The sequence below is a fragment of the Orcinus orca genome, chromosome 10 (genome assembly GCF_937001465.1).
Source record: "Orcinus orca chromosome 10, mOrcOrc1.1, whole genome shotgun sequence".
Lineage (NCBI taxonomy): Eukaryota > Metazoa > Chordata > Mammalia > Artiodactyla > Delphinidae > Orcinus > Orcinus orca.
In genome coordinates this window covers 105,265,394-105,278,671 of record NC_064568.1, presented here as the reverse complement: position 1 = coordinate 105,278,671, position 13,278 = coordinate 105,265,394, and the positions used below count along the sequence as shown (strand labels likewise).

Below are 13,278 nucleotides of genomic sequence, written 5' to 3'. Positions count from 1 at the left end.
CCTTGAATCTTTGCCCATTTTGCAGGTGAGTCTGTGTTCCTTGTGTTACCATGAGGATGAGTGGTTTCTCATGATTTCTTCCCATGAGCCATAATATTCACATCGCCTGCCCATTTTTCAGTTGGTTTGTTGGTCTTTTTCTTGATGAAATCCGGGATTTCTTTAACCATTTTGTTATAGCAACTCCCAGGAAAAATGGAGACAATATTAATGAAGGGAATTACCACAAATATGACATTTTATCGTAACTGTTTTAGGTAAAAGTTAAAAAAATCTCCCTGATTACTTTTAACATTAAACTCTATTCATCAAATAAAGTAATTCATATTAAATGCTCTACAAATTCCAGCCCATTGGTTATTCATTAATATAATAGGAAAAAAACATTTAGAGAAGATAATGTAAAAATGTAAATAATGAGATTAAGATTCAGACCCTGAGAATTTCACAAACAACAGGTGATTAATTTGTTCCAAGAAGCTTTCATCTGTACTCAGCTCATCCATGACCTTTTCAATAATGAGGAAATAAAGGAAAATTAAAAGCTTTTCTTCTGTCACCTTTCTGAAGCACAGTGCCAATTATATGTAGTGTCTGAATTTCTCGGGATTTCTAAAATACTGTGTAGTTTTTTATTTTTGAAGCATTCGCAAACTCGTCATCCATTGCAGACCATCTCCTTAGAGACGAGACTGAGGGGTTGCCCGCAGCAACCGTCCTAACCCTCCGGACTGTTTATATCTGCAGCCCTCAGATCTCAGGCAACGGGTTGTCTTGGACTGTAGGTGCACAGAGCTGTAGGAAACACGTTTGAGTTCCTACCCCGTGGAGTACTGTGAATGCCGGAGCTAACTTACAGCGCCTCTGCTTTCCCTGGCCTGGGAAGGAGGGGCGGAGGGCAGGGTCTGGGGCACTGGCCTGGAGGCAGAGCAATGCCAACGGCCCTGAGCCTCACAGACCGACGTGCCAGCTCAGGCCCTCAACCAGGCCAGTGTGTGCGAGCCTCTGGGATCACTTGGTCATAAAAAGCTGGCAGAGCCAGGACACTGCTCCGAAAAGGATACACTCGCAGTGACGTGTGTCACCAGGCAGGACGTACTGAGTGCTTAGAGCGCACGGGCTTTGGGGAGAAATTCTGGAGCCCGCAGGGGCCACCGTGGAACAAAACCCCACGCCACCAGGTGATCGGGGCCCTGGTCAACCCAGTCCCAGCAGGACTCAGCGGCCGCTTCCCTCTGGAGGATTTGCAAGTGTGGGTCAGGCGACACTTCCTTATCTGCAGCTGAGTTTACTGACCAATGTGGCTCAGCCATAGGGCCTCAGAAAGAAGGCCAGTTTGCGCTCCTGTGATTCTGCTGTATCAAAGCAGATCCCCATAACTCCTCTCTGTTGGGAGCTGAGTCGTCTGCACACGCTCTGAAATCCCCGACGGGCCCCATCTCCGCACAGGGGTCCAGGACCGGGTCATCTGTCCTGTAGCCACAAACACACTCCTGCGTGGGTCAATACGAACTCGTAGTCGGGATGGTTCTGGTTCCGGTTCAGACGGGAATCGGTCTGTAACGAGTGGAGGGTGACGGGGACCCTGCCCCCTCGGAACTGAGCAGAAGTGCAGGGCCTTTACAAAAGCACGGGTAGCACACGGCGGCGAACTACAAACACTCGCTCCTCTTCACACTTTGCTTTCATGGCTAATGCGTCCCTTTAAACCCAAAATGCAAAGCTAGCCTTTCAGGAAGACTGCCCTGTGCTCGCTGTGAGGGGCCTGGAAGGCCAGGCGAGGACAGGGGTTCCCGGGCATCCAGACAGCCATCCTGGTGTGTCCCTCGAGGACACTCATCCCGGAGGCCCGGGGACAGAGGCACACCTTCTGGAGGAAAGCTTTGATCTCAGCTCGGAGGGAACAAGGCCCGACCTTCCAGACTCCCCTGTGCAGCCCAGCCTCCCTTCCAGGCCCTTCTGCCAGCTCTGTCCTCACCTTGTCAGCCGTCGAGGCTACTTCGTTCTCAGGGTCCCCGGCCCCGACTCGGGGCTGCGGGGCCCGGGGTCCCCCTCCTTCCCACAGCCTCTGCTCCGCTGCGACACCCCAGATGCCAGGTCACTTTCTCTGAAACTCCCCCGTCCACCCCAGATTTCTCCTGGTGGCACGTGGGGTCTGAGCTCCCTGCTGGGACATGGGCTCTGTGGGCGCAGAGACCGATGGCCCCTGACCCCGTGCTGTCCCCGTCCTGTCCCCGTGGGCACCGACGAGGGGACTGAGCCACCTGTGCTGCGTGGAGACCCTGAACAAATCGCTGGGTGAACGGATGAGTGAACCCGGGACTGTCCACACGCACACAACTCAGCATCAGATCAGTGACCATCAGCATCGACTACACTGCTCCTTACTGCCTGTTACCTTTGGGGTGTTTTCCTCCCACCCAGGTTCTTGGAAATTCTATTGTGGAGGCAGTGGTCCTGAAAATTCCTCTTGTCCCCGGACCAGGGCCTTTGCGGGGTGACTCATACCCCCAGGATCAGAGGCGCGTCTCACGCGGTCCGCCTTCTGACCCAGTTCTGAACATCTGTGTTGATTTTCCTTTCTTTCTTTTCTAAAACTCTGTTTGGCCCACGGCGTAGTGAAATGAGAGGCTTTGCATTGCGTCCCGAGGCTGAGGGACTCGCTGTACCCACTGCAGCTGCAAAGGGCCCTGGCGCCGTGGCTGCGCCTAAGAAAACGTGCTTCGTCCTGTGGCCCGAGGACCATAGGAAGCAGGGAGCGAACCCCTGTGTCAGCACAGTGTAAGGGGGGAGCACCTCACACCCTCCCAGAAACAGGCCTACACCCCACAAGCACACACACCTGACAGCGGTGTACGTCCCACACGCGCACACACCCCTGATGGGGACCTGAGGCTCCCTGACCCTGAGCAAGGGTCTCCTGGAGGCCCCTCTCCTCCTTGCCTTCCCCCTCCATTCCCCCATTCGCCCCCCTCATTCGACACGGTCTCCCCTCTGACACCCAGGCTCTCCGTCACTGAAAATTCTTCAGTCAGAATTTTCTGGGTTCCAGACACGGGGCCGGGGGCCACGACGTGTCTGCCACCCACCTCGCACTGAGAGCCCGGGGACTGGGACCCCCAGAAGCGGCTCTGAACTGCCGCTGGTCCTGGAACTTGTGTCCCCCTGGCTTCCGACAGCTGTCCTGATGATTTCAGTGTCTTATCACCCAGGGCCGTCAGGGACCCATTCTGTAACCAGCCCTCAGCCACTCTCAGCCCTGGGTGACAGGGAACAGTCCCTCCGAGTTCCAGTAGGTGAAGGCTCTCTGGGGTCTCCTGCAGAACGGAGCTGGTCGGGGCCTTTTCCAGCCTTACCTGTGAAGACCCAATTCCGTGGTTTCTCAGACCCTGTCTGCGCTACCCGCCATGCTGGTCTGGCCCCTCTACTGGACCTTAATGATCGGCCTGGTCCCCAGGAAGTGTGGTGTCCCAAGGGCGATAAAGGGTGTCTTGTAAGCAACGGGCCTGGGGACTGTCTTCAAGCAAATGAGAGGGTGCTGGCCACCCACAGGGAAATCAGGTCCGCCCTGCAGACCCAGCAGGTCAGGGAGTCCGGGGGCGTCCACCCAGAGGCCTCCAGTCCACGTCAGGGCCGCGCCTTCTTCCTGAGTACCGGGCACGATTTCCTGTTCCTTTGTATGCCTTGCCACTTCTTGTGGCCTCTCGGACATTTTACGTAACCTGGTGGAGGAATTCGGGGTTGTGACTTTTCCCTCGGGAACTGTTGTTGTTATTGTTCCGTGTTTATTTGTTTAGTCACTCTCATTGTGTGGCACTGACGTCTCTGCTGAGGTTTTTTCCTTTCTTTTGACTTTTTTGAAGCCCAGCTGCCTAGGAGCTGAGTGATCAGAGGAGGACTGGCCAGCACAGGTGATGACTCGCCTCACACCGGCACTCCCAGTGCTAATGCCTGGGGCGGGGGCCGGGGGCACCTTCACCATCTGGGCGGCTTCACGGCTGCCCAGCGGCTGCCTCTGCGGGCCTCCCCTTTCTCCCGTGTCCCCCGCTCCGTCGACCAGGCGTGCGTGGTGGCTCAAGGCCCCTCTGGTCTCCACACGTGCGCATGGCCTCTGGGCGACAGGAGTTGTGGGGTCTTATTAAGCCCCCGTGGCTGGTCCACCTCCTGGAGTCCCCGGTAAACACCAGCTAGTGCCCCGCCCACTGCCCGCCCTGCCTCCCTGGAGGCCGCTGCCTGGGGGAACAGTGCTCCGGGCCCAGCCAGCCCTCCAGCGCCCACTCCCAGCTTGAAGCCCCTCGGGCAGAGCTCAGTTTTTGGAGCGCTCAGATGACCAGGACAGTTGGTCCAGCATAATCGTTGCTTTGGGGGAAGAGGATTTGTCGCCCTCCCATGCTGGAAGTGACTCTTGCCAAGTGTTTTAATCATCCTCTCACGGTGACGCCCACTCCGAGTAGAACAGACAAGCAGAGACCAATTCTGGCTCCTCCACTGCACGGTTCGCAGCTCCCCGACCCCCAAACACACTTGGCAGCGGAAGCAAAGACCTGTCGCATTTGGTGGTTTGAAGGCCATCGGGGTCTCCGCTCCACGTCGGTACCTGGCCTGGTGGCTGCTTCCCCTGCGGGTAGATGTGGCTGATGGCAGGGGCCCGACGGGGGCTCTGGGCTCAGCTGGGACCTTTCCTTCTTTCCTGAAGCCACACTGGCAAGGAGGACTGTCCCCGGCCTTGCTCTGGGGGGTGGACAGCACCCAGCCTCTTTTCCATACAAAGATTTTCAAATAGAGACTGAGGGCTACCTTTTTAATCCCAAACCCCAAAGTAAGCTAATCATAACTAAAAATCTTTTAACTTTTATAGACACAGAGAATATATTGGTAGCTCTCAGTGTAGTTCAGTTCATTAAAGGCCTCCTGATTTTTTATGTTCAAAAATATTTATTAATTTACATTATCCCTTACTATCTTATTTAAAACGTCTTTAAAATCGCTCAATAGTTTTACACTTTTACCCAGCAGAACTCTGTAGCTTATAATTGTCCGCCAATTCTTTTTTGCTAGAACTGTCAAACAGATACCAGGGAAGGTCATAAAGCAAACATCGTTCTAGATGTTTATTTAAAGTTATCTTTTGTTTATTAACGATACCTGTGAAGTTCCCAATTAATACAAACAGGCTCAAACTAACAAAGGATCAAGAGTTTAACTATTACACTAGGCGCTTTTTCACTGTGTAAAAATAGCACTTTATCATTTAAATGGAACAATTAAGACAATTTCCTTTTGATGTTGATTGCGATTGTCAAGAATTCTAATTTACTAATGTAACCCATTTAAATAGATTTGATGTACCTCTTTTCAAACGCTACACTCTGTGCAGCAGTGCACAGGGCACGTACCTCTCCTGCGAGCCCAGCTGTTCCCCTCGGGCCCCTAAGCTCCTCAGTTGTCCCTGGCCTGTGAGCAGAGACTCAGAGCAAGGCCCTGACTGGGTCAGGGGACGGGGTGGGGCATGAGCTGCTGGGAGACCATGTGCGGTGGGTGTAGGGGCTGCCCAATCCGCTAGATCCAGACGCAGTGCCCGCAGATCTGCTTAAACCCCAGTTTCAAGTCTGCTTTCCACACGGCAAATCCCATGTCTCAAGCTAAAGGATCATAATACACTTGTGCTGGGGGACAAGTTTAGAAATCGTTCAGTAAGTGCTATTCTTTTCGCAGATGAGGAAACTGAAGGCCCAGAGAGGTGGCCGCGCTGGCCTGAAGACACACAGTGTCGGTGGCAGAATTAGACTTGTTCCCAGGGCTGCTCGTGTTTAACCAGAACCCCTTTCCACTCCGCCAAGGCCTCCGAGTCAGGCCCTCTGCTCTCTGCACCTCTGATTTTCTGGAAAACTCACAGCTGGAAGGTGATTGCCTGGTGCGGTATCCCCAGCTCCCTGGACAGAGCAGGGCCCCTGCCTTTCAGCCACAGACCGGAGAGGCAGCTGGAATAAAGGACGCATTTCACAGCCCCCAGCTGCCGCGGGAGCCAGAAGGAGGAAGCAGGGCAGGAGACCCTATGTGAGTAGGTGGGGAACACGTTCCAAAGGCGGAAAGCTCTGCAGGGAGTGGCTGGTCCCCTCCGCTCAGCTGCTTGACAAACACGGAAGGTTTATACAGAGAAGCCGCGAACAGCTGGTGCGGTGACGACCCCTCACAGCCCTCACACACGCTCTGGAAATGCACGGAGGTCTCGAGAGGTTGCGCACAAACGGGCAGCTGGCGGAAGGGAGTCTGGGTCTCAGACATTCCACGGAATTGCACAGACACCTGAAGTCACGGCCACACGAGGCCAAGAGCAACCTGGGGTCTCTGCTCCCTGCACAGGAAGACCTGGCCGAGAAGGGTCCCCATGAAGAGGGGCCGGCGCCTCGGGCCCTGGTAGGTCCACACGGCTGGCTCCTTCGGGGCGACTCCAGCAGGTCCGGTCTCTACTTCTGGTTCCTGGAACCCAAAGAGGTGCTTCCCCGGGGCCACGTGCTCATCCAGCTGCTTGTAGACTGAGCGTCAGCTCTGTGTTACAGGATCAACAAACACAGTGATTTGCAGATATTCCTGCCTGACGACACCCCCGACACAAAGAGGGCCTGACAACCGCCCCCTGGGGTCAAGGCCCCTGGTTGATTGTTTCTTCCCCAGTGGACCTATTGGAAGATAAATTACAGGCGACAAAACAAGACCTGGTCCTAAGCGGGTGGTTCTTTGCTGAAGGACCCCATGTCTTTCATCACCCCTGTTAGGACACGGCTTTCTGCCCGGGGCCCCTCCTGCTGTCCCAAGGTAGTTCCACACCTTGGAAAGCAAAGCCCACGTTATCACAGGCCCAGAAGTGTTATTTTCTTTTAGCCAATAGTACACGCTCGGCCTTATGCCGACTCTATACTAGAGTCACACGGGTCATGATGGCAGGAAGCTCAGGACCACAGACTGTGGACCAGGATGCCGGCCCCCTCGCCAGCCTGGTTCTTTGACAAAGGAGGGTCCTGGCCCAGCGAGGTTAGGGGTCACTGCAAGACGTCCTGGCCGGGTGAAGCCCGAGGAAGCCTTTGAAGCTACGTCTTCTAAGCCCCAGCCTTCCAGTCTGTGGCCTTGATGTCACATGACGTCGAGGCCAGAAGTAGGGACTTACGAACAGACGTAGAAGCAGGAAAGAAAGCACAATACTGCCCTCTGACAAATGCTCACGTTTTCTTTGGGCCAATCTTCTTTGCAATTATCCTTAAGTAAATATCCAGAAATAAATTTTAAATACAGCCCCGTGGTTCTTCCAAGGAACTGATTAAAGGAATATTCTGTAAGCGAGGAGGAACATCTTATTGAACGTTTCTTGGAAAACACAAATATGATATGAAACCGTAAAACTGCACTTCATCGTGTATCTTTCCTGCTTGAAAAACCTTAGTGACGGAAAAAAGGGGCCTCTTGAGGGATGAGGGCAGAAACCCATCTCATCTTCGGGGAGCAGCTGCCGTCGGTGGCGGGGGAGACGTGAGCTGCAGAACAAAGAGAAAGGCGCGGGGCTGGAGCCGAAGCGGGGCGTCTCTTCCCCGGGGGGTTGCCCCCGACCCCACTGGGGCATCACCTCTCGGGGGCCGCGTGTGGCTGTTCAGGGCTCGCCTGGGAGGCCTGGACAAAAAGGGGAATTTAAATGTGGTCGTTTGGGGGCCAAGATGCGTGACAATGCGGTCGGTTCCCGAGCTCAGCCTGGTGTTTGGGGGGCTATGTGGGGCTCCGGTGAGGCCTGTTTCCTGCGAAGTGACACAGGGACCACCGGCAGACGGTGTTTATAAATCCTGCGGCGGGGCCGACTGATCTCACAATGGGCCGGGTCACACAAACAGTTCATTATTCTACAAACAGACACGCACAGGCGTCCTCCGCCAACAGGCTGGGCGGTGACCGTGGGAAACGCCCCGCGGGGGGGGGGGTGTGGGAGGGTGGAGCCGCCCTGCAAGCGGCTCGAATGTGGCTCTAGCCACAGAAACACGGCATTTAACTCGAGGCTGGTTTGTGACTGCTCCAGATAGCCGAGATAAAATTAGGACTGAACGCAGAGCTCTGAAATTTTCTAATTTGGGGGTTAATCTATTTCAACAGGCTCTTGGCACGCATGTGAACATGTGTGTCCCTGAGTGTGTGTGTGCACCCCTTTGAGGTTTACTTACTTGGTAGCATTAATTCTAAAAGGACACGCCCAGGGGGATGTTATGAGGTAACGTGTTAGAATGTCGACATTATAAACGGAATTTCTGTTTTCCCAGTAATTGCAAGCAGGTGAAATTAACTATGAGGAAAGAGAGAGAGAGAGAGAGAGAGAGAGGAACAGAAATAAGGAAAACCAGCTCTGGTTATCCGAGATGAGCACCAATAAATACCATTGTTTCACACCCCGGGCAGGGTTTTTGGGGGCAGAGGGGTCAGTAGCTTTCAACCCAGTACAATCCGTTCAGCACTCATTTGGCACAGATGCAGTTTGGAAACAGTGACGACTTCGAAGCTAAGTAGATGTAAGGAAATGAGTTTTAGATCAGTTGAGAGTTGAGTGACTTCCCGAAGGGGCAGCTGGCAAGCCCTTCGCTTGTGTCCAGACACCTTGTGGGGAGGCGTCATGAGCAGTGCAGAGGGGGTGGGTCCAGGGCGTCGGAATCGCCCCGTGTTTGGGGTAAACCAGGTGCACAGCGAACAGACTCTATGAGGCCACGCTCGGGTGACAGAAGCACAGCCAGCTGAGGCCATAGCACAACGCTTCAGGTGACAGCACAGCTGCACGCTGGAAGGCAAACGGCTCACAGGACCTCACGTCTGGCAGCATCGAAGCCCCCAGAGGGGCGCTCAGAGTAGGGGCCGGGGTGGGTACGCTGGGGGCTGGCTCCCCGCAAAAAAAGAAAATCAGTTTAAGAGGAGAGAGGGAGCTCTTACTTGGCCCCAAAGTATAGATTTTGGAGTCAATTTCAGTCTGAGATCAGATTTTTCAAAATGCATTTGGTTTTAAGCAGGTGGGTGACTTACAGGACGTGTCTTGGGGACTCGGAGACCTGGACTCGGCGGCCGCGTGGGGAGAGCTGGGCCCAGCAGGCCTTGTGCGTCACCCAGGCCCAGTGTGCCCAGCACCCACGTTGATGCCTGTGGGACCGGAGCAGGGAGAACGGGGGACCCTCAGGAGATGCGGACAAAGCCCGGCGAGAGCCCGTGGCCTTGACATCCTGTACTGGCGTCCCTGAGACCCAGGCTCATCCCAGGATCACTGCGCAGAGGGAAGGGGGGCTGCGAGGGAGGGATGTGGCCCTTCTCTCTGGCCCCAGGGCCTGCGTGAGGACCAATGTGTACAGAGAGTCACTGAGTATTTGTCGCACCAATGATCGAATGTCCGAACAAGGGGACCCGGGAGCCCAGGGCCGGTGCCCTCCGGGAGCAGGCACAGTGCAGAGTCTGCTGCCCCCCGCCCCTGAGGTCTCCTCGCCCAGCCCCCTGCTGCAGGCTCCCCCGTGGGTTTGGGCAACGGGAGGCCTTGGTGGGTCTGGAAGCAGGAGGAAGGGAAAAGCTAGGGTATTTCTTCCTCTGTCTCTGCTATAATTCTTCAGAAAGCAGGCGGTTGGAATCAAAGCTTGTTAAACACCCCGAGCTGGTGAGAGTGTGGGACAGGCCCTCATGCCTGCTCTGGCGCGGATGCAGGTGGCACCAGCGTTCTGAGGGGCAGGAAGTGGCACCCATCACTGTTTAGGAGATGCAGACCTTTGACCCCAGCAATTAGAAATCTGGAGGTTGAGAGTCTAGGAACCTAAGAATCTGTGAATTTATCTAGAGTCTAAGCATCTATCTCACCAGTAGCTGTTTTATACCCACAGGCATTCAGGGCTGTCAGAGTGAGATTAGAAACAATCCAGCCATCCATCAGTAGGGGCAATCTGAAATGAATTAGTCTGTCCAGACTGCGTTACATTTGAATCCTCCCGAAAGCACGAAGTAGATCACCTGTACTGACCCGGCAGGGAGCCGCCGGCCTGAGAAGGTGATGCTCCCGGGGGAGTGAGTGCAGGCCCCCGCCCCGTCCACTCAGGAGGCCTGAGAAGGTGATGCTCCCGGGGGAGTGAGTGCAGGCCCCCGCCCCGTCCACTCAGGAGGCCTGAGAAGGTGATGCTCCCGGGGGAGTGAGTTCAGGCCCCCCGCCCCGTCCACTCAGGAGGCCTGAGAAGGTGATGCTCCCGGGGGAGTGAGTGCAGGCCCCCCGCCCCGTCCACTCAGGAGGCCTGAGAAGGTGATGCTCCCGGGGGAGTGAGTGCAGGCCCCCCACCCTGTCCACTCAGGAGGCCTGAGAAGGTGATGCCCCCGGGGGAGTGAGTACAGGCCCCCCGCCCCGTCCACTCAGGAGGCAATGCTTGTCAGCTCACCTCTGTCTCAGCAGCAGTGGCGTTTTCTGCTTTGAAAATCATCTAGGATGTGAATCAGGGGCGTCCTTCTACCTACATCTTAGTCATGGAAACTCCGGTTTCAGTCAATGCTCTTAGGTAGAGGAAGAGGAGAGCCCTCAGTCTTTGTGCATCTTCTTAGTCAGAGTTTAAACAGCTGCTGACTCTCACCAAGGATCTTACCTGAAGGAAAAAGTCATCCTTTCAAAAAGCTCAGATCTACATTCAGTTGCTACAAAATGGAATGAAATAAACCAGCTGGATTCAAACAACGGTCCCTGAGCTGCTGCCTCCGACGGGTGGTTCGCACAACACAGAGATGGGCAGGGCCAGACCCTGGATTGGGGTCTCGGTAAAACTCAAGGTCTTAGTTTGCGTAAAGTCATAAACTCATAGAGATGACAGATACTCTAAGATTTTTTTAAGCAGTTTGTTTGTGGATCTCTTTTACGGCCGTCTTGTATTGGTGGGCCTCCGTGATGGGGTTGAAGAAAACTTACACTTTTCCCAGGAACCTGTTTCACTTCCAAAAGCACCTGGAACAGGGAATTCTCCCAAGCTGCCCCAGCTTCTCATCTCAGACCTAAAAGGACGTTTAAAGCTCACCATTCGTACAGTTAGACGTTAACTGAGCAACGACTCACCAAATCTCTTCACGTGTCAATTTATCATTAGAGTTGATGGGATTGCTCGTCTGCACCAGGGACTGTGCCCAGGTGAGAAGGAAGTCCCCGAGGGGCGCTGGGAGCAGGCGCGAGTGGAGAGTGGAGGAGAGGGGGAACCCCTCAGCCCCGGGGGCGGGGCCTTTGGCTGCAGTCTGGCTGGGAAGTCTTCTGTCTTGACTGAGCCATGAAGAATATCTACCTCACTGGGCCGTCATCCAGCACCCTTTTCCAGGCAGGCCTGTTTGCCACCTCTGACCAGAGCTGTTCTCCAGGGCGGCTAAGCCTCCCTGAGCTGTTGTTACCGATCTGCGGGCACGAGTGTTGCTCCCCAATAGGTTGTCAGCGTCCCAAGGGCGGGAACGTGTGGCATCCGCTGCTTTGCAATCTTCACGGCTCTCGGCCGAGTGTAAAGCCCACGGCCGGTGCTGGGGAGGTGCTGACTGGGGTGAGATGGTCCTCACGGGCCACCCCCAGCTGTCCCTGCCCCGGTGCGTCTGTGCAACCCTGTATCACACATCACGGCTGCTGTTAAATGTACCCGCCGAGCGCAGCTCAAACACATCCACCAGGGCGGGGGTCTCAGACTTGCTTTACCGCACCCCACGGTGAGAAAGATGTTTCCAGCAGCCGTCACGCATGCATGGAAGGGAAACTCCCTCTGTGTGATGCGCACGTCCTCACTTAATCTGCCTTTCTGTTCTGACCTATAACTCCTATTCTGTCCTATTTCATTTTCAAAATGCCAGAAGTCGGTCCACCGAAAGGATGTCACAACCCACTAGTGATTTCAAAACCCTGCTCTCAGGGACCCTGACGTCTTGGAGCCCCGTGAGAACCTTGGGTTGCAAACCTGAGCAGGACACAGACCCATCAGCCCCCAGGAAGCCGCCTTTCCAGGGGGTGAGGCAACACATTAAAGGTAACTCACATACATTCCCATTAGCGTTTCCAGAATTAGCATGTTTATGCAATTGATGTTTCTTTTTTTCCAGAAAGCTATTATTAAATGAGCGGTGCACATCACACCGTGCTTTGGGGATGATACTGTCCCATAACTGCTGTGCAGCACGTCCGAGACTCTGAATACGCCACATGGCACCTCGGCTAATTGCAGAAGCAGCTTGTTACGCTCTGCCGGCAGCTGCAGTGACCCCCCCTCCCCTGCCCGAGTGGCCCATTCACTGGAATCTAAAAGGAGAACTTCAACCCCAAGCCTCCTGTGCTGTTACTACCAAAGACTGGAGCCGGGGTCAGCCGCTAAGCTAGGGGTCGCCAAGAGTTTTCGGGAAAGAGCCAGAGAGTAAATCCTTAGGCGTTGAGGGTCCTGCGTCTCTATCACAACTACTGAGTTCTGCTCCTGTGGCCACATACGCAAAGGAGGGGGTGATTTTGTTCCCACGAAGCTGTATGTACGGACACCGAAGCTCGAATTTCATATCATTTTCACATGTCATGAAACCTTCTTCTGACTTTTCTTCAGCATTTGAAAATATGGGAACCATCCTTAGCTTGAGGGCTGTAACCAAACAGGCTGGAAGCTGGATGTGTCTCCAGGGCCCGTGGTCTCCAGCCTCTGACGATGGAAAATATTCCATCTCCACTGTGAGCCTCTCCACCTTAGGCCCCCGGGAACCCTGGGTCAGAGGCACCAGGCAATTTGTTCTCGATGTCTGTGCCCAGGACGGTCACACGGAGAGAATAAAGAATTGTTTATAGAGGCGGTCGCTGGGGGCAAGAAGCCTTAAGACAACTATACTGTTCACAGAGGAGGGGAGGTTATAAACGGAAGGCTGGCAGGGGTGTCCCCCCACGGGTGCTGTGGGCACAGCTCCTTTCAGGATGAAAGGCTAATCCACCTTTGAAAACAACCAGGCTCGGCCCATCGTGTGGTTTACCAGTGCCAACTTCCCGGGACAGACCGTCACCTGCTTCACAGGGCTGATCCCGTCTTCGTGCAGATGGGAGGCTCAGGACCCAACAGGCGGTGAGCGGGATGAAGGCTTCCGTCACCAGATTGCTCTGATCAGTGCTGCCGGGTGGTCAGGGCCCACGGGACGCAGCTGGGCCTTCTCCCAGGCAGGTGCCGATGACTCAGCCACACACACTCCCACTTGCTTCATCTTTGCTCTTTAATTTACCAAATTAATACATGCAGATTTTAGAAACAAATC

The 13,278-nt window shown here is 54.6% G+C and overlaps 3 long non-coding RNA genes across 3 annotated transcripts in view; 1 reads left to right on the top strand and 2 right to left on the bottom strand.

Annotated features, from left to right (window-relative positions):
- LOC117197084 (uncharacterized) overlaps positions 1 to 13,278 on the bottom strand; it is a 149,462-nt gene that overhangs the window by 18,799 nt on the left and 117,385 nt on the right. The gene's annotated exons all lie outside the window — the stretch shown is intronic.
- Positions 5,099 to 13,278, bottom strand: part of LOC125965517 (uncharacterized) — a 31,213-nt gene continuing 23,033 nt past the window's right edge. The window contains exon 2 of the long non-coding RNA XR_007479491.1: positions 5,099 to 7,529. This is a non-coding gene — a long non-coding RNA (uncharacterized LOC125965517). The remainder of the gene's footprint in view (positions 7,530 to 13,278) is intronic.
- On the top strand, positions 9,905 to 10,460 carry LOC125965518 (uncharacterized). Its single transcript, XR_007479493.1, has 3 exons — positions 9,905 to 10,045; positions 10,168 to 10,291; positions 10,354 to 10,460. It is a non-coding gene; the product is annotated as an uncharacterized LOC125965518 (long non-coding RNA).